Raw genomic sequence first — 26,976 nt, 5'->3', positions numbered from 1 at the left:
ATGACATTATGCAACGCTCCAATGCCCTCAACCGCGCAGACTCGTAAACATCACAACAAATTTATTTTCCTCATCCCCCACGGTTTTATAAGAATGTTTGTGGGATCGTCAGGGAGCGACTTGAGGGGCCTGCCTGCAGTTTTAAGACCTCTCTGCTCGAGCGACTCCTCGCGTTAAGGGCCTCCACCTGGGTGACACATTCACAGCGGGTTCAATGTTAGACCACGGGATGGTCTTTGGTTTCAGTCTGCAACAGGCGTGCAACCGAGACCCTCACTCTCGCCATCTGCCTTCATCATCCCTCAGTTTCTCTGTTTATCTCTCAGTGTAGCCAGAAAACAAGCTCTCAAGGTGATTAGCTCCGTCATTTAACATGAAGCAGATTGATGGCTATATGGTGAAATGCACCTTTCTGTTATTTTTCATCTCAGGGCGTATGAGCTTAATCCATTTTAAGCTTCTCAGTGAGAAAACGAGTCTATGGAAGGTGAATTAGAGTGTAAAGCCGATAGTCTTTTCTCAGCATTCTCTCCAGCTGAGGGTGTGACTTACTGGATTATGGGAACAGTAGTTTCTGCTCCAACCCCCTTAAGTTCTCTGATGTGGCTTTTATATTCCTGCCTATTTTGATACAGTTTTTAAAAAAAAATGTATCTAGAGCGCATCGACACATTCTGACTGTGAATTTCTCCATCACAAGTTATCCCGCTCCTTTGTGTGTCGCCGCAAAAGTCTTTCATTCGCAGTCTTCAAAGTCATTTGTCTGAAGAAATAAAATCAGCAGCAGCCTGAAAATGTAAAAAAAATCACGGTATGAATAGTGATGTGGCTTGGATTCAAAATATTGTCTAAATGAGCAAATGTGATAAATTATCTCAGCATACGTTTGGAAACCGTAAAATAAAAAAATAAATAAGCAAGAGAAAAAGATATATGACAAATTTATGCCGTGGCATCAGTGCAAACCCCTGCAGTGTGAAGTGTTCCCACTCAGAAAAGCACTCATGCTACCATCATCCCTCGACTCCTATAACAGCATGCTACTTCACTTAGCAGCCTCCATTTGGGATGCAGCACAAACACTGTTTTAGCGCTTTTATCTTAATGCACTGCAACACTCTGTAGCACTAAAGGCATGATTATTATACAGAGATAGGAGCGGCGTGCGTTTAAGCAAGACTTATTTAGACAGGAACTTAGCACCAGCCTAACTATTCAAGGGCAGATGGCTTTGTGATCCTCATTGCTTATTCGGATCATTTTGTTAAATGGACTATTTCCATATATTTTAATAAAACACTAATTCCTAGCGTCGTTATCCCAGTTCCAACCATAATGTCCTACTGTGTGTTTACTGTATTGGAGAGCAATTGATCTGCACATACAAGACGGTTGTCACTTTAACCATCTGCTGGCTGGTTTTTCTGTGAAATGCTCTTCAGGGGAGGGAAGAAAAAAACAGCTGAAGGTTGGAGGGATCACAGTGAGGTTGGGTTGCTTATTTCCATTTTTGTAATGGGAGCTGAGCGGCATATGGCTGCTGTCGGCTTTGTGGTGAAGCCAGGTGTGGAGGTGAGCCTCGGTAAAAGCCTTGCTGCCACACCCATGTGATAGCGTCTCCAACACGACCGTCACCCTCGGTTCTTAACGTACTTGGACCCAATGTGACAGCGAGGCTTGTTCTCACACTTTCAGAGGCCACTGATTTAATAGAGGCACGATGTCAGCGCTGACCTCATCCACTGATGTCTTCACAGCTAATGCCCTAACATGTGACATTGACACTCAGCAAGACAAACAGTAAAGCGGGGAGATGGATTGACAGAGAGACTCATACGTCTCTCTGGATAGAGGAGAATGATGGACATTAGACAGGAAGTCAGCAATGTCAAGAAACAAGAAAATCCCATGATTATGTTATATTACATCACATAATGTCAAGTCATGTTTCTGTGGTGTAGGGAGGCGTCTTTCACCCCATTATACAAGAGTAACCTTGCATATAGTGCAGGAAGTATTGTTACTATGCAAAGTAGTGATCACACGTTTCTTGTTAAGTGCATGTTATGATACGCCTGCTGATTATTTAAAATATAATCTGGCATTAGAAAAAAAATATATCCGTAAAAAAAAAACCTTGGGGTCTGAAAAGTGAAGCCAATGCAGAAGTGCCTTGATTTAAATTATGTTGTAGAGAAGTCTATGAGGAAATGAACCTACTTCTCATGATTGTTCACTCTATAACTACAGATATTTCTATTGAGTTTATGGTCATAAGTAGTAGTTTTTAGTCTTCTGCAAATAGATACCATGTTTTGTTGACGTTAATTAATGTGTTAGTTACCGTGAATTCAGAAAACAAGTAACACATGTAATGACACGGCAGGGATCTACTTGATAGAAATAAATCATCAGCCTTTTCTTGATGTAGCTCTTTTAGGATATCCAACAGGTTATGAGAGCTGAATCTAATCGTTGTACATGTAGCATTGATTTATGTAGTTTTGCAACAGAAGATGAGAGTTCACTAATGGTTGGATCAATATTAAATGTATCAATACTGTGTTAATTATGTCATCTTAATATTGGGTTTCTATTTGGACATGTGAATCAATACCTGCTAATTATAAATGATATTTTTCATCGTTTCTTTTTACCCAAAATATATATTTCTCCATCCCTTTGCTGACAAATTTCAACCGTATGAACCATACTACTGCACTCTTTCCACTTACAGTCAAAGGAGAGATTACACATTACCTGGATATACTGCCCAGCCATCAGCCCCTATCAATGAGAGTGAAACCGTAGCATCAGTGAAGTTAATGTTCTCAAGGTTGAGCATTAACTTTTATGCTCAATTGTTCAAACTTTTCATGGTTAATCAAGATAAAATGTGTACGGTTCTGCAACGAAAGAGAAAGAAATAGGCAGAGGTCAAACACATTTTGATACTGAAGGATGCTTATTCAGAAAGGCTGACAGTTTTTAGACAGGCTGCTTACAGAGCGAAGAAAGACCAAAATTGCCTATCAGAAGCTTTGGTGACAGGCTGTCTCCATGCTTTATGATTGGGCTACTATTTAGTATTATAAACAGCCTGAATGTCAACCCATTCTTAAATTGTTCTCCCATGTGATTCTAGGAGTATTGAATCAAAGCAAAGTTGAGTGAAAAGTGTCATTATCAGGATCAGTAAAATCTCTTCTACTATTAAGATTATAATCAAAATGTGTGATATCTGTTCTAAACATCAGAATAGGATGTTTGCAAATGACTCCCAAAATGATATTCATCACTAAGACAATACAACTTATTGGTTAGTTTAAGGCAATAATGCTACTAGGTCATGTTTTGGGAAAGATCCTGGTTTGGGTTTTGTTTGAATGGTAACCTGCTAAGTATGCCAAGTGCTTTAGTCCACGTTGGCTTTTGGTTTAGCAGATCACAAACAGCTGTCTCCTGAGTAAAAGCATGGATGTGTAAACTCCATACAGCGATGGAGGTGGGACCCTGTTCATTACTCTGAACGTTTTTCAGTGCGAATGAAGCCAAAATGGATTGACTCTTGAGAACAAACTGCCCCATATAGTATGCACAATTGTGTGTTCCTTAAGCCCTTCCTGCAATCCGCAGCATCATGTCATAAAAAGGTACGACAGTGGTCATACTGGGTAGTTGATTTAGCTAAAACGATCAGTGATTTAAATCATGCTTCAGTAAAGCTGATGAGCAGTCATCAGAATACAGGAGCGGAAGCAGCTTGTTTAATCAGGGATGTTTACAGATTATGTGAAATAATCAGCCTGCAAAAGGTGCTCCAACACGCTGGACTCAAATGTAAAAGACGCCCGGTTGGGATTTTTTTGTGCTATTTTCTCAAAAATTGAGCTAAAATGGAAATAGTTTTAAAACATTTAAAAGTCATTAAATTTAAAAGTCATTGAAATATAGAGAAGAAAAACCCAAACTTAAATCAAACTAGAGGAAAGGAAAGTAGAGCTGAAGGAAATGTGGAACTAAAGTAACCTTGACGTGATCCTTCCTTCCTCGCTACGCTGTGGTGTGTTTTATTATGTTTGGGTTGTATTATATTGTCTCTTCATACATAGCTGAACTCTGCTTAATGGACTAACCTGCCAAACTCACAGCAGCACAAACACAAAAAACCTGCTGTTTTTAAAATGATTGAGCCATGACTTGTCAGCGAGAATCTACTTTCGCCCTTGAATGCTAATTATGCGATGTTTATGCAAAGTCACGTACACACTCCCCAAGGATCTTGGAGTGTGTACGTAGAGGCTGGATTTTCCAAACTCTTAAAACAAATCTTAACATGTTGTCAGCATAACAATGTCAATAAAATGACACTTCACTTTCTGTGTCAGCGTGGTATTTTTTATTCCCCCAACAGGAAAAGCTTCAATAAGATCCCTCCAAAGCTTCCACATTATCTCAATCTGTGACAAAATGTTGACAATCTCGCTGACAGCTGCCCTGAAACAAATTAAAATGTATGAACTGAAAATGCAAATGCAATCCAACTCATTCCGAAAAGTTTTCTGTTTTTAAATGTTTGCTGTAATCATTGTTCACGCTGTGTGGGGCAAAGCCAGAGGCATATTTTATTAATATTTGAAACTATTTTTACAGCCGAGTTTCTGGCAGAAAAGCTACTTAAAAAGTTTGGAAAATTGTCTAAACAGAGTTGAGTGTCTTACTTTTGCATTAGTTGGTTATTGCTGGAGATGTTGTAGCTTGCTTGTGATTTAATGAAATGAGGTTACATTCCTTCCAGGGGTCCTTCTCAGCTTTTTGCGGTTTTCCCTTTCCTGTAGTGTGTTTGTATAGGTTTCTGTGTGTGTGTGAATGGTCTGCAAAGGCAACAAAACCCAACTTCTTCTGAAAAAATGGGAGGGAGTTTGTGAGAGTTCCCCCCTGCCTTCATTGGACGTTGTATACTGACCTGACATAGTGACATCACTCTGAACACTTTCACTTCTATTGGCTAGTGGTCCAACACATTGCACGTGATGTGCTAAGGGGCAGACTAGACTCTAGTTTCAGACAGAGGGTGAATAGAGGGACTTCAGGACAGGCAGTATGAGGAAAATAAATACCTTTTTGAACTTTAAAGCATAAAGACACGTCAGATTAGAGGAAATTCTGAAACCTGAAAAGGATTATAACAGGTCCCCTTTAAAGAATAGTTTCATATCAGCTCTGATTTGTATATTTGATGTGCAAATTCATCCTTGTTTAATCTTCACTTTCATATTTTAGACTTCTGCATTGATATTTAGCCCTGTTGCTTGTGGACCAATGATTAGGGGGCTACTTCGTAAAATAAATTATAGATATTCTGAGCACAATGTTTTTGCAGACTAAAAAAGAGAAGTACATATGGGGACATTTTACAATCCATCTCAGTGAACCATAGCTATGAGTTCTTATTGATGGTATTCTGGTTGAAATTGTATTGTTTTGAAGTAATAGCTTGAGGCTTATTCCTTGCATCTGGAATAAAGTATGTTAACATCTGTAGCCCCCAAAGAAAAAAATCAAAAGTTGCTACTGTCCCTTCTTTGTCCAAATGTCACCAAACAAATGTCTTTTCAATGTTTTTTATTCCACTCTGTGCAAATCCAAATTCCTTTGTATTCCCACTTGACGTGTCAACATCTAATCAGCCCAATTTGGAAATGAAATGAGGGGAGGTAGGGAGAGAAAAAGGAAAGCCTAAGAAAAAATGAAGCAGGGGCAGGGAGTAGGGGGGAGAGTCACCGCCGCCCACCACTGCCTGGCCCTGACACCTTGTGAAGAGTGCTCATTCATCACGCGGCGCAGGGCTTGAGCCTCCGTAAATCACTGTGGATAAAGGACGCGCCATAAAGAATGGAATTGTGAAGGTAAGGGTTTTAAATCCCCCTAGATGATCCGAGATAAACACGGAGAGACTTTTGACAGTCCCTCGTTACCGCCACGAGCGAGAGGAGCTGTCACCGCTCCCTCCTTGCCTTTCATCTCCTGGTAACAGTCTGGCTGTTAATATCCTCAATTATCTCTGCAATATGTTGCTGGGAAAAAAGGGAAAGTTCCGAAGAAGCATTCACACAATTTAAAAGTTTTAATTTGACAGCTTGTGGTGTAATGATGACTTGCGACGAGGGTAGAGGGGGCCTGCAGCCCACACGCACGGGTGTGACAAGTGATTGGACCGGACTGAGAATGGTTTGTGCATGTCAAGGCTTTCTGGATCAGATGTCAGGAAGCCAAAAAGATGTTTCACAGCTTGATGTGAAGAAAAAAAACCTCCAAGCTCCTAATTGTAAATGCCAGTGGGATTCTATCTCGTGGCGTTTTGAAAGCAAACATTTTATTCACATTAAATCTCTTTTACAACAAAAAATACAATTAAATTCCTCACCCTCTAGACTATACCTGCTACAGTGTCTCATGTTAATGTCTGTAACACCTCCATGACATTTTCCCAGGCTTGTATCAAAGAGAAAACATAACAAATCAGAATATTGCGCACGGCTTGGCTCCTTTTTCACTGCTGTTCTAAATCCATCTGGACGTGCAGGAGAAAGAAAAGAGTTCATTTCCATAGCAGGGGCAGCCGTCCATCTGATAATGACGGCTAAGTCACAGTGCATGATGGAGACACAAAGGGCACGAGACTGTCGCATGAAGGTTGACTCTCAGGAAATATCCTCACACCTAGGTACCTAGGCAGGTAATTGTCTTTTTCCCTCCTTTTTTCCCTATCTGATATATATACATAGCTTCAACTTAGAAGATAAACCAATTGATCCTTCCAAGTGTCTCAAGTAATAAGTGAAAGTGATAAATCACAGCTTTGCACTCAGGTTTATGAAATATCGTCTGTCCTGCAGGTGTGTATGCATTATCTAGCAGTCATGGACTTATGTGCCGGTGTCACAGAACGTAGGCAGCGCTGTGCTGCGACTAATAGGAGGATCCGCCTACGGTGGAAGTGCCTACTCCATCAAGGGCTTTTGTGCTGCACTGCAATTAGTACACAAAATATTAACATAAGGATCAGACGTGGTGTTTCCGCCGGAGCGCAACTTAAAAGTTCAAGGTAGTTCACATTGGTGCAGTTTCGCAGGAGTAATTGCTTCAGGTTCATTCAGCTCCAGTCAGTATAAGGTGAAGTCAGTAGCCTCAGTGGCATAATGACAGAGTACACACTTTCTTGCTCACATTAACAGCTTTTTCTTGATAGATAAAAGTCCCAAATAATGGCTTCTGTGATGGAGTGAAACCAGGATAACAAATTGGCCCTTTGTGATAACAACCCCCCTGCGAGCTTCCCGGGCGTGAGAAATAGACGGACAGCTTTGAGGAGAGGCAGGTCTGCAGCAGCGTTGCGCCAGGGGAAAAGCTCCTTGCCCTACAGAAGGATGGATAGTGTAGATTTGTAATGGTTCCTCTGCTTTTGATAAAGTAACCTAACCTGCAACTTTCATCCTCATTGGCTGAGTGAAAGGGCATTGGCAGAGGAGCCGGCCTGAGATAAGTGAGGTCTGTCTCTGGCTGGAACGTTATAAATTGCAGCTACCTCAATCATGTGCATGAGACAAGCGAGCTGTCTCCTGTGACAACCTCCTTTTGACTTGACATGCAAAAAAACAAATTGATACAAGGCGGAGAAGGAGGAATTGAACAGAATAAGGGCTGAGCTTATGTGGGAGGTGATGTCTTCCTCCGCAACTTGTATTTAACATTACATAATGTTGGATTTTAATAATAAATTAAAATACCAAACATGCTTCTTAAAATATATAAATAAAGTTGGATGCAGGACAGTGTCCAACTGTTGTGTATTTAAACTCTTTGGTTTGGCCTAATTTGTCCAAATTCAGAAGTAATATTTATGCTCTGTGTTCAGAGAATGTACCATCATCATATGCTGTACAGTCAAGGTTAAATAATGGGGTTCTTGTTCTTCTTTGCTTTTTTGGTAGATTGCAAAACCTACATTTAGATGAATACCACCATCGTCACTGCAGAGCAGTAGCTTTTTTAATCTGCAAAACATGGAATAAAATTAAATCGGAAAGAAAGGAAAAGGAACAGTTTAAGAAGATGCTGTATTTAGAAATCTACTACTATTCCTAGTATATCTCCCAAATCTCATTGTAGTCCACCCTGACTCACCCTTTGTTGCAAATGTACAATTTTTTGTCCATATAAATGGGCCTCATTATAGCTTTATTATACCATTAAGGGGTTTCCTTTTCCTGTAGTGTGTTAAAGCTGTAATGCCTCCGTTTTTTACGTAATTTAACGTAACATAATGACATAACTATTGAACACTTATAATTATATTGGCTAGAGCTCCAACACATTACTCATGATAGGTTAAGCGGGTCGGACATTTCCAACCAAATCTCTAACCAGCCGGCCAGCTAACCTATCAGAGCAGACTGGGCTCTGGTTTGGACAGAGTGTGAAAAGAGGTGTTGCAGCACAGTCAGTATGAGAACAATAAAGCACTGTTTGAACATTAAAGCATTTAAAAATGTCACAGTAAAAACACAAAACACGAATATGAACCTGATAATTAGCAGAATATGTCCTATTTAAAATGTGACATGTCCTAATAGAAATAGTCATATCCACCTTCAGCCCTCTCAGCTTCTTTCAGTGATCCATTGAAGATGCAGTTAAAAGACAACAACAATGAAAATCTATCAAGAGCTGTGTGATATATCACATGACAACACCATATGGATCCACAACAATACATTGATCGATTATTACATGTTTGCTACTAGTCAAGGTTTAAGCGCCTCTAAAACTTTAAAATAAATAAATAACTTCTGCCAATTAAAAGAGAGAAAGCTGACATTTAGAAAACCCAACAGCACTACGTTTCCCAAAGAAAAAAACAATGCTAATATCACAGTGAATAATATCAGAGCTTTCAATAACAGTTTAGCGGTTTCAACAGTTTTTAAACTTTCAATTTTTTGAGCACCTCAAACTAAATGCCATCAGCCACATTAGGTGGTAGTAGCAGCAACATACATTATATCTTAAAGCCTTTGAAAATAAGACACAAACAAACTGCTTCAGTACATTTTACAGATGTTAGTAAACTAACCCTTTCACTTTTTTGGCCATTATTCTTTTCCTTTGTGTGGGCGTGTACAGACTGCAATTGATTGACATCTCATTACATGTTTCGTGTGTGCTCTAGCACATACAACAGCAGTGCCTCTTATTGATCAGCTTGTCATCCATTACTGCAGGTCAGTACCATTAATGGACACTTTCCCTGTTGCTTAGTGCTGAAAATTGGGAGTTTTCTTCCGTTATAGGTCATGCAAAAGAGATTACACAACCTCAGCTGTGTGTTTTATGTGGGTGTTGCTATGGACAAGCACAGCGCTTTGTTGATCAAAGTCACTCTGAAACAGCGGAGAGATATTTGACAGAGGAGTTGTGCTTAGGAGATACATATATCCTTTTAACCCACTCTCCTACACCGAGTCTGTTCTCGCTGTGGAAAAGCCTTCGACTGCTTGTTTTGACCGTAAGCACAACACAAATCTCTTGTTATTGTAAACCGAAAGCCAGGCATTAGCTCTTTGGCAAAGTCTCAGACAAGGGTATTAATCACATGACCACAGTTCACTGAACTCTGCTTTGAAATATGAGACTCATTTCTCCTTCCTGGATAATCAACTGAGGGTGGGGGAAAAAATCTGATATTCCACCTTGAAATGCTTCATAACTTGCTTGCAGGATTTTCAACCCGTCATGCTCATGCACAGTTATACTAGACTGAAGGAAACTAATGAAATAAAAAATGTCATTCGGCAGCACAGCTTCTCTTAACACATGCACACTACTCTCTGCATGCCAACAAGCACATGAATACATCTACATAAAAGCTCATACTAATTGAAATATAGTTTTCACACTTTTAGAGGTATACAGCAGATTCACAGTTTAGGTCTAAACACTCATTTCCCCAATTTGTACGGTGGCCGAAATGGTGCAAAACTGCTCCAACCGCCCAAAACATTTCCAGTAGGAGAAACGCTTTAGAAACAATGCAAATATAAAAAAACTGATTTGCCAAATAAAGAAACATCTTCACAAACTTGAAAACACATGCGCAGCATTTAGAAAAAACTCTAACAACTTGGCAAATCATTCGCAGGGTTTACAAAAAGCGCTGCATACATGTAATGCTGCACATATGATGCGCTGGTAAAAAACGCTGCAAAAAACTCAAAACACAACAGGAAGGGGGATGTTAAAAAAGTGATGTACACAGCTGAGACATTGTTGAAACGCTTGTTGATGTTCCTGGATTATAAATTTGACCAACTGTCGCTGTAACTGGAAACTTACCTAAACTGTTTGTTTTATTGGCTTTCATTGCACTTGTGTTGTTAAGTTGGTGAAGATGTTTTTGTATTTGCGTTTAATTTTTAAACTGCGGTTTCAACAAATGGAAATATCTTGGGCCGTTCTAACATGTTTGCACCTGTTGGCCACCACACTTTAGATCACTTTAACCCAACTACTTCAGATATACAGTCAGGCCCGGCCCTGACCATTGTGCTGCCCTAGGCATGATTTTAGCTGGCGCTAAAAGTCAGACAAATAAAACATAATGTAAAAACATCTTTGTTGGAGTTTTATTTGGCACATTGAAGGACAAAACACATCATCACAGCAGATAGTGCTTTCTTCTTTGTAAGTTTCACACATTAGAACCGCATATGCAAAATAATGAGTTTTAACACAATCCCTCCTTGTCGAGCAAACACTATTGTTAAAGGAGAACTTTGCAGCTAAACATCCAGCCTCCACCAACATCCCCATGAGCTCTCTCTATGTGAGCCACTTCTAAAAACCATTGCAGAGCAAATATTACACAACCTTATGTAGCAGAAATATGTACTCCATGAACTGAACTCTTGTTCTGGGTGCAACAGAAAGTGAGTAACTAAGTAACTCACTTTCTGTTGCTCTTCTGTGGTTTTATTGCATTGTATTCCTCACATGAAGAGGCGATCCACCCACATTTAGCTTGCTAGGAGGGGGGATAGTTATGTTTATGATGAGTTCAGGCTCCGAATTATGTTCTAGTGAACCCGCAACGGGGAATGGATGTCGTAGACTGGTAAGCCCTCAATCACAGCTAACATGTTTTTTGTTTGTTTTGAATATTGTAGGCATAGTGATGGCTGAGTCAAAACAACAAATCAAATAATAAACTGCAAGTGGCCTAAGCTTAGCCGTCATACGACACTGGCTGGGGGCATTTATTTGCAAGAAAAAGAACATTTGGACAGAAGCTGTAAGCTGCCTTATTATCTCCATCCTTTACGTTTATGCATCAATGATTGATAGAAGAACATCATATTTTAACACTTCCTAGTTTACTTTTTGACTTCCCAACTGCAATTTGAGTCATCAAACAACCATAACCATGTATGCTTGCCCTCATTTATGAGAGTTTTTTTGTAGGCAGGATTTACACAGAGAAGTCATTTTTTTGTATTTGTTTCCAAAAAAACTCTCAGAAATGAGCGCAAGCATACATGGTTATGGTGGTTAGGTGCCTCTCTTTCAAATTTCAGTTGGGAAGTCAAAAGTACTAACTTAGACGTGTTAAATAATGAGGTTCTTCTATCAACCATTGATGCATAAACATAAAGGATAGAGATAATAAGGCAGCTTAGAGCCTTTGTCCACATTTTCTATTTCTTGCAAATAAATGCCCCCAGCCAGTGTCATATGACGGACACGCTTAGGCCACTTGGAGTTTATTATTTGTTTGTGCCACTATATATGTTTGACAGTTTATTTTATTATGAGCACCAATCTGAAGACACTTGTGTAGGAATTCGCTAGTCATCGCTCAGTCTGACAGCGGTATAGCAAGCAAGGCGATCTGTGTATGGGGGTTAAAGGAGACAAATGAACGACAGCACCAGTCTGGCGGATCTTCTACAACAAGGGGCTTTTTCTCCAATTTCTACCACCAGCTCTTAATTGTTTTAATATTTACCATTAAGGTATACTATTGATGGGTTTGTAATAATAATACATAAATGGGATTACCAAGGCATCCAGCAACAAATGAATCACTACCCCAAACACAGGTAAACACATATTCAAGAGGCTCTGAAAGTTTGGAAAACCCCAATTACTGGGAGAGTCTTGAGGAAGAATAAAATGAATATTCATGAAGGAGGTCAGATGTTAGAGGTCAAAGTGGTTCCCTGATGGTTCGGCGTCCTCGTGCTGAGCAAAGCCTCCTCTGTCACCTCCTCTGCTGTTCTCCTCTCAAACAACGCTCTGCATTCAATCCTTTCAGCAGAAGCTGTGCCCTTCCTACTAACATTCTGATGTTTAATTCATTCCCGGACACCTGGGGGACACTCATAACAACAACAGAGAGCAGGGGGGAGTGAGAGGGAAAGGAATTAGAAGGAACTAAATGTTTGCTTTGTATTTTCTGTCACCGGATGTGAAATGAATGAAGGGCCTTAAACAAGACCAAGGAGACTTAAGACATTTGAGAGGGAACATCAGGGGACATGAGGCTGGGAAGACAAACAAAGGCTGGTTCCTTCTGTTTGGTTTGACTTCAGGAGAGGATGGGGGTGGTGAAGATGTTGCCGGACACCTTGGCGTGCTCCCACTTAATCAGAGGTTGATTAAGCACACTCTCCGAGGCATGGATTAGGGGGCTCCCCTCGGACTTCTCTAAATTGGTTGGAAGGAAAGGAAGGCAGAGTGTTGAGCGCTGCTGAGGGAACTTTTGATGTGTCAGTCAGAGAATCCGGCATGGTTTGCTTTTATTGACCTTCCCATCCTTGATTTGTGATGGATCCCCTGGTGTTGGGGCAGGTGGGGAAGGTGCTTAAGAGGTGGGGGAAGGTTAAAGGAGATTCAGCTTTTTAAGAATTTCCAAATTCTGCTGATCCAGTAAAGCTGCCACAAGCCCTCCTGTGATTCATAACAATGAAGGGCATTGAGCTAGGCAGCATTTGCAGCCCAGCCTTAATTTTATTTAAGATTATACATCTGTCATTTTTGCTTTATTTGCTAACAATAGGACAAGACATGTGGTGGGGGTACTGGGGCAACATCAAATCCATGTTGCACCCACACAGTGTGCATCTCTGCCAGGGAATCCTGATCTCGTCTGCTTCTGTTACTTCCCATCAGTCTTTCATTGAAGTACAAACAGTGGATATTACTCATATTTTATACCCATCTTTAATGGATTCAACAAATATTCAGCTCTTAAAATATCTCCCCCCTGTATGGACCGTGCGTGCCGTTTATGGATTTATGGTTAATAATAGTCTGATGCTTCCTGCTGTCAGACCTGTTTGTAACGCCTTCACAGAAGGAATGGCATTATTCATGTCGTGGTGGTGGCACCTCTGTTAATGTAATGAGTCAGGCTGTTAATGTGATCCCGCTTTAGACACAAAGGGGATCTCTCAACCTGAGCTCCTGCCTCAGACAGGAGACCTCTGTGCCCTACATAACAACGATGGGACAAGTCATCGCTGATTTATTTTGCCCTTGAACCACCTAGTGATAGGACCTTGCGGGATAGCTTTTTAAAAGAAAGCGCCCAGAGATGAAATGAACGCTCTGCTCCAAACTATTGAAAGACATGCATTACAGCTGAATGCTTTTAGAGGGAGTGCTGTAATCTAAAATGTGCTACTTCTCACTCATAGCACAGCTCAGGGATGGGCTCATCAGATAGCCAGAGATGAATCTGACTTGACCTGTGAGAGGCAGGTGCTGCCTCCATCATTGCCAGGCCATGAGGGGAATTTGCAATGGATTCCACATAGATAGAAATCAATTCAAATTCAGTCAAGGCTCTATACCTCGATAAGGCATTGCTACACCTATACTCACAAATTTCATAATGAATAGATAAGGATTAATGTAATTTCAAACTGTCAGCACCTGCCAGATGACATGTCATGGATGAGCTTATCATTGTGCCTTGATTTTATTTACAACCAAGGACATAAACAGCCGCTTCATTCGCCATCTTATCTGCAAACATGACTCCATGCAGGAGGTGCACCCTCACACATGCTTTAAGCAGCCGTATTAACTCAGTCCTCTTTCCCATGTAATTAATGTATCCATACAATGCAGCTAAAATCCACTATGTAACCTGTGAAGACACACAGTAATTATGAACCCGTTTGAGTGACAGAGATCAGGAAGGCAAATGGAGAAGGCCTGTCCTCAGCCTCATCAGGAGGGGCCACAGTGTTGGTCCAGGTTAATAGGCATCCTCCAGGGAGGGATTATCTGGAGTTAAATAAAGCAAAGAGGGAGGCATTTGAATTCAGTATAATAATATGGGATACCTGAGAAATCTTTTATAATCTCATCGTCACAGGCCATTTACAAGTTCTTAGTCCAAGGTATTATAAAGTCCCCTAAGCAGACATAAAAAATAAAAAAAATAAAATAAAATAAACACTAAGATCCTGTGAAAGTACACTTTATTTGAGTTGGACACCTTGTGGTACCATCCAGAAATAACCAGCCATCTGTTTCCTTCTTTTGCACTAGCCAAGCACTGAGCTAGAACATTATCAAAGTGACTTAGGCTTGAGTGAGGAACAGAGGAGGAGGAGGACCAAAGTGCTGTGTGGTACTGCAACTGAAGATATTGCTGAATCAAAGTCCAGCCAGGTGTCTGGATCCTGAAAGTCTGACTTTTAAAAGAGGAATGCCACTTGCAGTAGAGTGGACCCATAATCGATTGGGATGTGAAGTGGCTTAGCTGTCCCTCTGTGTGTCAATAGTTTCACCTTCTCCCTCAACTCTGTGACCAAACACAGGCTCTTGATACTACATTTCAGTCGCTGTACACCTGTGAAACTGACTTTATTATAATCTTCTAACTTTATTTGCTCTATCTGCTCTAATTCCTCTGCTCACATGAATGAAAAGGTCAGATACACACACTGGGGGATTTTTAGAACATGGTTGCACGCTTAAATGTTCATAAAACACATTGTTTTACTATTCTTTATTTTCTCTCTAAATATATTTGTGTTCACCCTCTGTCTAAAATGCTCTGTTTAAGCGTGTCTCCCTTAAACCCTCCTCTCAAAAACGCCTCGTTTGCTCTTATTGGCTGTAAGAAAAACTGCAAAGATAGTTCTCGGAAGTCGTCGGAAGAGATACTGAGATCTAAGGTTGGGGCAGATATTCCAATGAGCCTGTGTGTGACATAGTGAACCAATCTTGAATGCCTTCTTGAATCCCATGTTTTGTGTGTGAGGCAGCCTACAAAAACCGACTGTATTTCACAGTTTGTATGTTGGTAGGAACTCTAAATACTTAAGTGTACGCACACAAACAGATAAAAAGTGAGTTTCTCTTGATGTCCCCTTTAAAGGTTGAATTGACAACACATTAGAATGCGCTTCACAGCACCATGGATTGAGACAAGGATTTAATTGGCTCCATATCAGGGTTAGATAGCACCGTTGTTTACTTTTGATGAGAAAAAAATAAAAGAACAAGGTGACTTGATATTGTGGTGATAAGCAAAAATCCCAACTCGATCAAATCAATACGTTTCTCGAGTGCACATAGGTGAATCACCTTGTAACCAATGACAGTGGCCGCAGTGGCTTGCCGGCAGATAGACATCAGTGTTCTGCTGGTGAGCGTGTATTGTCATACATTTATTGCTGTGTGTGCAGGGTCTGTTTTCCTTGCGATCGTTCCAGTTTTCCTCGACGTACTGTTGACTTAGAGGTCAAGCTGCGCAGAGGCATACATTTCTGGAGCGTTGATGTTGTCTAATTCACAGCATGTCACAGCAGCTCTTCAAAAATAAAGGTCACCTCTGAACAACGCTTTATGGCTTTATATCTGTTTTATAGGCAGCCCTGCAGATTCACCACTGCACATTATCACAATCTGAATCACCTTTGTGAGTTCTTTACCTTCACACAAAACTTTGTTTCAAAGGGACGCACACTGCCTGCTCCTGGGAATTCAGTGTACCTGAGGTTAAAATATACATTCCCAGCTAGGTAGTGAGCTATTTTACATAATCTGTCTGAATGAATGAGCTTTAGCTTCTTTTTCAGTTGATTATTTCTGCACAGTGTATGTGGAAACTACAATATTTTAATGCTTCTTTAAAAAAGGCGACTACAATGTATTGGCATAGGAAATATCATTCTCATGGGTACATATAGAACACATGCTGTTTGTATCAGATCTATGAACATTAGCCTACCTGTTTAAAGGAGAATGTGGAATGCAATGCATTGAAGTTGAATATTTTGTCTACTGGCTAAAGTAATGGTTTAAAGAAAACAAAGCATTACAAAAAAAAAAAAAAAAGGAATCCTTGTGCAGACTCCCCGAGTGGTGGAGAACACACGGAGGAGTTTTCTTCACACAGTGTATGTTTTAATTAAAGTTTACATAACACCAACAAGCAGTTCAAACTGGGTTTCGTGAGGTTGTGAAAACAACAACATAGAATAAAGCCTATTCCCTTAAGCAAGTTAACACCCCCCTGTATTCTACTCAAACGGTACAGTCTGAGATCACTCTAATATAAAGCCCAATGGTTTGGACCCATTACCAGCAGGTAATATCGATGGACGCTCATTAACAAACATGTTGTCAACTGAAGTGACCCATAACCATTTAAATACATTTATTGAGTACTTAAGTAGACTGTTTACTATTTTCATTAACTGTTTATTCCTCCCTACTCTTAACAGATGATAGTAACCGTAAGTGATAAACAACTGCCTTCATTGGGACCCTTTTTGGACGCTAAGGATTACAAATAGTTGCAATCTTAAACAATTGCCTATATGTCTGTCATTTAGCAAATTATCAACAAGACCAAATGTTGTCTTATGTCAGGAGGAGGAGAGCTAGTTAGCTTATAGCAGCCTACAGCGTGTTTGGCTAACAGCTAACAGGAACTAACACACAAGAAACGAGAGAGATATACAACATTTGGTAACAATGCACAATATAAACAATGTCTTAGAATACACTAATAAACTAAACTACTACAACTAACACATAACAAAATGGATACCGCTCTTATGTAGGTTTTTCTTTTACTAATTGATGACAGGTGGCTCTGAATTACACATTGCTCCTACATTCTATTTAATTGTGTATGCAACACACTGTTAATATGTTAATAGGGTCTTTTGTACAGTAGTCAGAGCTTGTTCGTTTAAAGACTGGTTAACAAAAATGCCATATAAAGCTAATGTGTGGTGCTTAAATCCAGGTTTTGGAGTTTCAGTCATCCTTTAATGTTTTGATTCACAGAGCACTTAATCTATATTTGACATTCAGCTGTTCAAAGTGTCTACCACCTTTTTGTGGCTACTGTACATGTTGATTACGGGTTGAGCCCTGTGTGAGGAGACTGTGTTGACATTATGTCTCTTTGTCTAAGCTTGTTATCTTCATGTCCCACAGTTTGCTTCACTCGTTCCTAAAAGCCCCTTTATGTGTCTTTAGTTGCGATCATATTAGTCTCCATGGAAACTCATTTTTACCAATACTTTATAGGAGCCAAATAACCCTGGACTGTTATTTAGCTTCTTGCTGCTTTGTGTGGAAGTGTTTTCTTTTTGAAGATTAAACGTTCAAAGGCAAATTGAGGTCCTGCTGGTTTTATTACTGGGATATTGAACAAGCGTATGTGTAAAATACCAATTCGTGGTACGATAACACTTCATTTAAAAAACAGATTATGATATATTTCTTTGCTTCTTAGGTGCCAGGGCACATCAATTTGGTACTGCACAATTGCATGTACTAGAAACAGGGTGTGGAAGGTTTTTCCTCTACCAATGGAATACTACTGACCCTTTATTATACTCTTCTGACAACAGAACATCAACAACAAATTAGCGTTTTGACTTGAAGATAATGAGACGGGCGGTTTTCCTGTAACCACATTTTGTTTCCCTTGGTCCAACCTACTTTTTGTATTGAGCGCTATCTGTTTTGGGATTCCCTCTTGAATATTTACGCTCTTATTCTCTCCAAAAATGTCCACAGATAATTGCTTGAAGTCAGCGCCCAGGAAGGTCAGCCAAGAATCCCGCTGTAGGTGCCAAAGTGAAATCTACAGGACTACAATTACTTGGACAGACTGAGGCGGCGGAGCAAAGTGAATGACAGGTAGGAAATAATTCATATGAATCACCTGCTGTATTATGAATAACCACCTGCTGAGAGGACATAGCACGGTCAGTTATCCTCACAATTGGTTCTGAATAGCCCTTTTTGTCATTTGTTGGTAATTGCCTTAATTCTCTTGATAATATAGTGAAATTAACCTCCGAGAACATTTCTTCCTTATGGCATTTATGAGACAAGGTTGAAGTTGACATGCCAGCAGTCACACAATTATATTTGGATTATCTCCCTCCACCACTATTTGGCTAACTCGTTTAATGTCAGCACTTTAGTCCTTCTCGATGCTACTTATAGTTCATAATCTTCCCTTTACCAAAACATACAGTGTTGTATCCTACACGAAGGGCATTCTTTAATAAATTCACGATCACTCAGATCTATTTTCTATTTGGGGTACATCTGACCTTGTAGTGAACAGACATAAAAGGCTGTCAGTCAAACCATCACTCCGTCTTTGTTTCTTTGTGGTTGTCATTCTCCAGAGGAGTCAAACAGCGCCTGACTTAAATCTAGTGATTCTATGCTCCTGGCAAAATGCTTCTCTGTCCTTCTTTCTACCGAACTCAGCGAACGCCTCGGGGTAAGGTGGAAAGAAGGTGAAATAATAAGTTTTGAGAACAGCGCTCGGTAGGTTACTGAATAAAATCAAGGCCAGTACAGTAGATAGTTAAATGGTTCAGGCTTTTCAATTTAATCACTCTACCGTCTTAAGAGTGACCTTTGAAACACTTTTACTGTCAAACCTTAGGAACAAAGGATGAAGGAAGATGAGCTGACATACCCCCTGTTAAAGTCATGGTTTATTTATTTGTTTCGAAAAGAGGTTGAAACATATTGGTGGAATATGGCATTGATGCCTCTGAATGGGCGTTTCCAATAGCAACAGTTGACTGACAACTAAGGGCCTGTATTGCTAAGAAACATACTGTGGTGAACTTCCAACTAGCGTTGTCAAATCCTACATGCCTTATGTACCGATTCCCACCGCTAGACATAACTTGGGTTTCATGTTATATACTGCTGCATTTGCTGCAAATTAGACAAAAGAGCTAGCTAGCATTTGGTGTCTTTCTGTGCAATGATGGCACACATGCACTCAGAAAACGTGCGTTAACCTCATTATGCTGACATATTATGAAAGGTTGCAGTTTATTTTATTTTTTAAGAAAAATAACCGTTTAAGCAGTCTGGCATTCATGCCTCTTTCAAAACACACATTCATGATCATTGGTATTGTACCTTACAAAGCATTCAGATACATAACATCAATGAGCACCTGGCTATGGAAAACAGAGACTAATTGAGAAAATTGGGACAACTTTCCCATATTATACTTTTACGGGTTCTCTCTTTCCTGTGCGGTGTTACTGTCTATACGATATTGTGCAGGTACAGTAAATGGTCTGCAAAGGCTCAAATCCACCAGAAGGGGTTTCTTTCCCACACACCTGAAACACCTTGAATGGACCCCTGTACTCACTTCAGTAACACAAGGACATCACTGTGTAACGCTTCTATTGGATAGTGCTCCAACACATAGTGATGGCTAAGGGACAGGACGTTTCTTAGACAACTCTAAGCGGTTAACCAATCAGAGCTAACTGGGCTCTGGTTTCAGACAGAGGGTGAAAAGTGGTGCTGCAGCACAGGCAGGATGAGAAAAATAAAGCATGCTTTGAACATAAGAGCATGTAAACATTTCACAGTAGAGGCACGCAATACACAATATTCAGTTATCTATGAATATAATTTGTATTGATGTATTTGTAACACAGAGAGCTTACAGATAAGACAGCATTTGACCGTGATACTGCATGTTAAAGGTTTAAACAGAGATACGCATCACCTTTAACACAACGTGTTGGTGTGTGTAAAACTGTGTTGTTATCTCATACACCCATGTGTGTTGCCTCAGATCTCTCTGTGTGTTTTTGACCACAGTGTTTAGAGGAATTCAGACGTTTGTCCGTCCAACCACCAGCTGGCCGCCTGACTCTAACCCTGAGCAGAACATCAAACATCACAGTATCTCACTGCCTGGCTCAGTTTCACATAACCAGATCAAGGGTACCACAATGTTTTTATTCCAGTTGATATGGAAATGTCACATCATTTCAAAGAGAACTTCTGTTTTATTCATGTCTAATATCTTTTTAGTTCTGACTTCCCAATATGGACCTGGGAGAGCTCTAACCAAGCATAAAGCAAAGGGAGCTTTGCTCTAGGAGGTACAGCGCACTGCATATGCAATTGTTTTACCTCAGAAAAATATAATTTTAAATGAAAATGCATGTTTTTGTGAATAGATAATACCCTTTCGGCATGGAAGCAATTTCTTTGTAAAAACGTAAAAGCACATTGTTCTTTCCTTGCTTTGAGACAAATATTGTGAGATGTGTGCTCCGTTGATACCTTGCTCTTTGAAGTTAAGATCAGGTGAGTAGGAAATTGCTCAGGATGAAAGATGAACTTATATGATTTTATCTGCACTTATTTAGAAGCATAACAAATGTGATATATTTTGCCCTTCCTCCCTTGTTGTGATAAGAGCGGCTCACCACTCTCAAGATGGAATATTTTATTCTAACAGCTGTTGTGAGGGGTCTTGAGAAATGAGTATATTTGGTATTTCAACTAAGTGCCAGTCATCTGACAGGAAGATGTCTGGATAGTATACTAACATATCACAGATCGTTGTTGTTATTTACACAAATTAAACATTATATTTACCTGACAGTAAAGAAAATGCAGTACAATCAGTTACAATAACTTAAATAGGGGGGCAACTAACCATAACTGTTGTCATCTATTAATTGGCCCATTTTTTCATTACTACATTTATAAACAACATGGCCATCATTTGTCAGAAAATAGCTTGTTTTGCTCAAACAGCAGTCCCGAAGCAAAATAAATTACTGGTCATTGCCACCATGCCTTCAGCCATTGGTTTGTTGACCAACATTTTTCATTCCCTCTCATCAACTTAAAACACATTGAAAGGGTGAAAGTTGTAAGATGAAAAGATGAGGAACAGCACAGCATGAAAAGGACCAGTCAATTACTAGGAAGCTCCGCCCTGAAGCTGATGCTGCTTTATCGTCTATTTGACTCTAAATGGGATAATAATTTACTAAAGCAACATCAAACTTTATTAAAGTAGACTCTAACTATCATTTGAGACCATAAGCTCATTACGAAAATGTTAAATGAGGTAATAAATCAATTAAGAAGTTGGATCGTTTTCTGATGGATTTCAATACAATTTCACTACATTTTGCAACACATTGAATCGCCCCCTTCTGGCCAAAAGAGAAGGCAGGTTTAAGGCACTTCAGCATTTGCTTCATTTTTCAGACATGGACGTTTCTAAAGGATGCAAAAATAAATAAAAAATGTGTATAGAGCGACATCAACTGATGCTACTAGCAAGGGAACCTCAACGTGACATAAAATAATGTTGTGATATCTTGACAGAACTTTAATCAACTTTTAACAAATAATTCCCCTGACAGTCATCTTTGAGACCCCGTTTTATTTATGTGCTCTGGATTAAGATTTTAGCGCAAAACCAATGAAAACATATAAGGCATTTCTTTCATTAAACCAAGGGTAATGACTTGGCAGGTACCATGTGTTTATATACACAAGTCAGGCATAGTAGGACTGCTGTGCGGACTTGCTCACATTCTGTAAAACTAACAGCTTTAATACCTTGTAATGTCATGTTTGACCTCATCTGCATGTCACCCTCAGCCTGTTACACCACTGAATATCCACACTGGCACCTTCCCCGAGGGCCCTGCTTTATGTTTCCACTAGTATGTCTGGTGCCACACCCTATACATCTCCATAGACAATTAAACATGGCTGGAATGGGAAATGAACATAGGGCACATCATAAAAAGCTTGATAACAGAGCTAATACAATTACATTAGAGTGATTAAAAAAGGTTAAATAGGTGATCTATTACATTGATCTTAAATGCATTCCAACTTAATTTAATTTAATGCTGTAGTTAAAATGTGTCCTATTAGTGTTTGGAGCCTGCATGTATAACGATAAATTATTGAATAATTGTTCATGCATTTCAACACTGGCAGGCTCTGAAGGGTGATTTATTTTCTTCAGTGGCTGTACAGAGATAGGGCTTAATTACAGTGGATAGCCTTATCTCCCCTCTCTAATCCTCTCTTTGGAGTCTCCCGCATTCACGCCATCTAGTCGTCGATATCATCAAACTGTTGGCAGAGCCAGACCGAGAAAGTGATCCCCAATTTCTCTGTCACATTAAGGTTCATTCATGAAGTCCTGACTTAAGAACTCCAAAGTAGGAGGAAAGACGAGTCACTCAGTGCTGCAAACCTCTCCCCAAGTCTGAGGTCAGCGCCGGCTGCCACATTACTCACTTGTGCTGTCTTTCTCAGCTGAATGGATTGACAAATGTGTGGTCAAATCTGATCAGATAATGGGCTCAGTGTCTTGCCAGGAGCAATTTGTTGCGGATATTCTCGCACTAATGTCGTCAATTTGGCTGTTTACTGCCTCACTAGGAGTACAGCACTATAAATCGGTGCTTAGGAATTTGCAGCCTCAAATGTAGGCTGAGAAATGTATTTTATGACTCTTAGTTGATCACTGATTGTTTTCAATCACCCCTGTTCATTCTTAATCAGGGAGACTCACAGTTTAATTACTGTAGGTTGATGGAAGATTTCCACCATACCATAGTTGGCGCCAATAGATGAGTATTTGAAACTTTTTGGCAGCTTAAACGGACTGTATTTTGAAGTGCCAAACCAGGTGTTGGATCAGCTGATGTGAATACAGCTACAGCTATGAGAAAGAATAAAAAAGGATCTATACAGTCAATCAAGCAAAAATAATAACTCTAAATCCTATTAGGATTTTGGGGGTTCTCCCTTTCCTGTAGTATGTTATGTAAGTGTTTGTGCATGTAAATGGTCCTTAAGTGACACATAGTGACATCACTATATAACACTTGTGCTTCTATTTGCTAGCACTCCAACACATTGTATGCTAAGGGGTGGGACATCTGTAAGCGTTGACCAATCAAAACAGTGCTGGCCAGTTAACCAATCAGAGACTGGTCTCTGGTTTCAGACATAGGGTGAACAGAAGAGCTGCAGCACAGGCAGTATGAGAAAGAGCTTTTTCAACATTAAAGCATGGAGACATGTCACAGTAGAGGCACAAATATGAACCTGAACATTTGCATAGTATTTCCTTTTTATCTCTTCAAGGCAAGTAGATTTACCAGATACGTCAATATGATATTAACATGAATACTACAGCATACAACCATATATAACAATGTCTCTGTGTACAAATCCAGGTCCACTGATAAATACTTTTTCCAGTTTGGTGTGAACAAACTGCATGCTCAAACCTTTCGATGAACAGCAGCCAGGACATAGCCAACATCAGTGTTGGACCTTGCTAATGCTCTTGTGGCTGAATTGAAACAGATCTCTCCTGCCAGGCTCCTAAAAGGAAAAGAGTGGAGGCTGTTATAGCAACATAGTATTTCTTGAATAGGATCAAATGTTCCACAAATACAAACTCTGTCGCCACACAAGAACGTTGAACTTTGAGGATCCTGCAATATGATGTTCATTGACAATGTTTCTAACGTTAAATGCCAATCAGCGCTCCTTTAAAAATGTATTCCGTTACAGCTACCTTTAAAACATGTAATAAGTAAACATAAATGAGTATCACAAATATAAATGTAATGTAACCTGATTACTCTATGTTAATTATGGATTATTTAAATATGAAATGCAATGCAAATAAATACAACATAACAATGTTCCTTGAGAAAAAAGAAGAAACCAGGATATTTAATACCAGAAATGTGTCCATTTGTACACCAAAAATGAAACACATGAGCACATTTTCCAGTTTGAAAAAAATTGCATCTCATTGCAGCTATATTAAAATTAGGGTCTAATAAAATAAGACATTTAGTTAGAGATTTAGAGAGAAGGAATGAGGGGCAGTTTTAATTTAACTTTTAGTTTTGCCACTGGCAAGCTCAAGAAATCCTCAGGCATAAATCAGTCCAGTCAGTTACGGTGTGAAAGAAAAACTTTCAAATGGTCCCTTTACATTTTAATGAGCATAACTTTAACATACAGTGGAATAATAAACACTGGCAGAGATTTAAAACTAGAAAAGTAAAATTAAAGTTAATATGTCCGTCTAAAGTTAAATAAATGTCCACACATCACCTCTGCAAACGCATTGCAATGGCCCAAAACACTTTCATTAGTTGAAACACACTTCACTTTAAAAAAACGATGAAAATAAAAAAAAACACAAATGTGCTGAAACACATGCAAATGAAGAAACATATTCACCAGATTCACAGAACGTGCATCATTTAAAAAACAAACACACACAGACTTAAATTAATATGCAGTTTTTACTAATAGCGATGCATAAACAAAATGCTACAAATACAAAACGCTGCAAATAAAAAATGCTGCAAGAAGATCAAAACAAGACGGAAACAGGAACACTTAAAGCTGGAACTGCAGTGCCTGTTGACGTTATGCGATGAAAAAGTTGGCCGCGTATGTTTCCTCATGTCTGTAAAGTTGTTTTAACTGCTGCAGCACGTTTCTCCTAATTAAAATGTATTCATCCTTTGTAGCACGTTTGCACCTGTTGGCCACCATACCAGCAATCCTACAAAGCTGACATGCATGTGTATTGAAGTGGAATCAAACACATTGACTGTCTCAGAGTCTCACCTTGCCTACCTTTTTTCTGCAGTGATGAGCGGAGATGCTTTATCGGGGAGATGACAGAGGAAGCTGGGCGTCCTGCTGTACTTTCATTGGCTCAGTGCACTGATGTTTGTCAGAGCGACTTGCATTACAACTTGTGACTAGTTTGGGCATCTTTAGCATCAGATCCACTGCTGTAATCTTAGTTTTTCAGGGACCGAAGAGAAACAGTTTGCATCGAGAAATTCACTAATAAACCACGCTCGGGGCTCTGTGACAGCTCTACCTGAAATGACACAACTCTTGGTGCAAAGAGACGAGTAAGCTAACTAATTAGAGATCCAACAAAAATGTTTAATGAGGAGATTATATAACACTGCACAGAATCCTGCAATAAAAGTGCTACTTTGTCATTTGTCATTGTCGTTTCCCCTTTTATCCTCTCCTTAAAAGTATTCAGGAAGTTTCTAAAGTATATTACGTTTTGTTCTTTTCACTTTCGTTTCTCAACTGGCTTTCATGATGAAGTACCCTTCCCCTGGATTTCATTTAGTTTTAGAACATTAATCCGTTTTAAGGCACATTAAGCACATTCGCTCTGAATTATTTTCAACTGATATAGTTTTTTCATCTTCTTTGTACTTTCTTATCATTATTCTGCCATGAAGCTACACAGACACCTTTAAAAAGAGAAAATACAAACACGTACTATTAGTATCATATCCTTGTGACTCAACTGAAGTTTCAGCTTCCTACTCTATATTTTACCCTTAATTTGCTTAACATTTTTACAAATGTACCTTCCAGTTGGACTATTCTGTTATATGATTATAATATACAGTATTATCCCGTAATGTTGAGATCTATTTTTCCTTTTTTTTTGTCATTTATTTTACTTGTATGACATAAGATCACGATTTGTCTTTAATTGAAAAAAAAAAGGTAAACTGGTAATTCTACATCCTTTATTGTGTTCTTCCCATTTGTTTCAGCCCTTTTGAAGGGGCCCTATTATGCTCATTTCCAGGTTCATATTTGCATTTTACAGGATTCTTACATGCATAAAAACCTATATTATACACTTCAGGCAAGGGGAAACCCCAAAAAGCACAATATGTCCTCTATAAGCAATTACCCCTCTCTAGAGTAAACATTTTCATCTGGTTCCACATTAAATATTTCACAGTCTTCCTGTAAATGGAAATTTAAAAACCAGACGTCTTTGCACCTTGTAAACTCATTATCAAATTATTGGTTTGTATCAGTATCTATAATTTCAGCTATTCATCCTCATCTTTTCCTTCCCTCACCAAATTATTGCAATTTTCGTCTTATTACCTTCTTTTTAAAATGTTGCTGCTATAACTCATCCCCTTGCCCGGAATGCAATCAATATTCAAACGAGGTAGCGGATTTCTGCTCACCGAATGAATACCTTATGCCAACACCTGAAGTTATAGTGATGGTAATAGCACTGTCAAGTTTGACAATGTGGAGAAAGCAATACTGTCATTCCCCATATTCACTTTTGAAAATCTCATTTTGCTTTCATCTCTTCACTAACACAGAGCTGTCAACATGTAATTCAATGAGTGTCACCACTGTGCTTGAACATTTTCTTCATCTCTTTTTTCCAACGTTGCTCTCACCATACAGCTCGACTTTACTTACGTTGTGTTTAAATCACGTTACGGCACTTTCGTTGTGATTGTAGTTAATTATTATGCGGAGCAACTTCCCATCTTTTGTATTATATACACTGGGTTTCGCTTAATATCTTTTATTGTGGGAGACATTTGATCTGAAAGTGATTTGTTGATGTTTACAGTGATGCCTCGGCACAATGGCCGCCTTTATTCACACTTGCGGATGAAATGGGCTGTCAGAGTGGAGGAAATTGAAACCAGTCAATATTTCAGGCATTGTTAGAACTAAACACAGTCAAACCACAACAGACAAACACAC

General features: G+C 39.4%; 1 protein-coding gene across 1 annotated transcript in view; it reads left to right on the top strand.

Moving 5' to 3' along the window:
- Positions 1–26,976, top strand: part of LOC134878571 (RNA binding protein fox-1 homolog 3-like) — a 393,703-nt gene that overhangs the window by 22,455 nt on the left and 344,272 nt on the right. The window contains exon 2 of the mRNA XM_063904677.1: positions 18,118–18,240. The gene's annotated coding sequence lies outside the window, so the exon portion shown is untranslated. The remainder of the gene's footprint in view (positions 1–18,117; positions 18,241–26,976) is intronic.

The sequence above is a fragment of the Eleginops maclovinus genome, chromosome 16 (genome assembly GCF_036324505.1).
Source record: "Eleginops maclovinus isolate JMC-PN-2008 ecotype Puerto Natales chromosome 16, JC_Emac_rtc_rv5, whole genome shotgun sequence".
In the NCBI taxonomy this organism is placed as follows: Eukaryota; Metazoa; Chordata; class Actinopteri; order Perciformes; family Eleginopidae; genus Eleginops; species Eleginops maclovinus.
The sequence above is the reverse complement of the archived record's forward strand: the minus strand, read 5'-3'. Positions and strand labels throughout refer to the sequence as shown.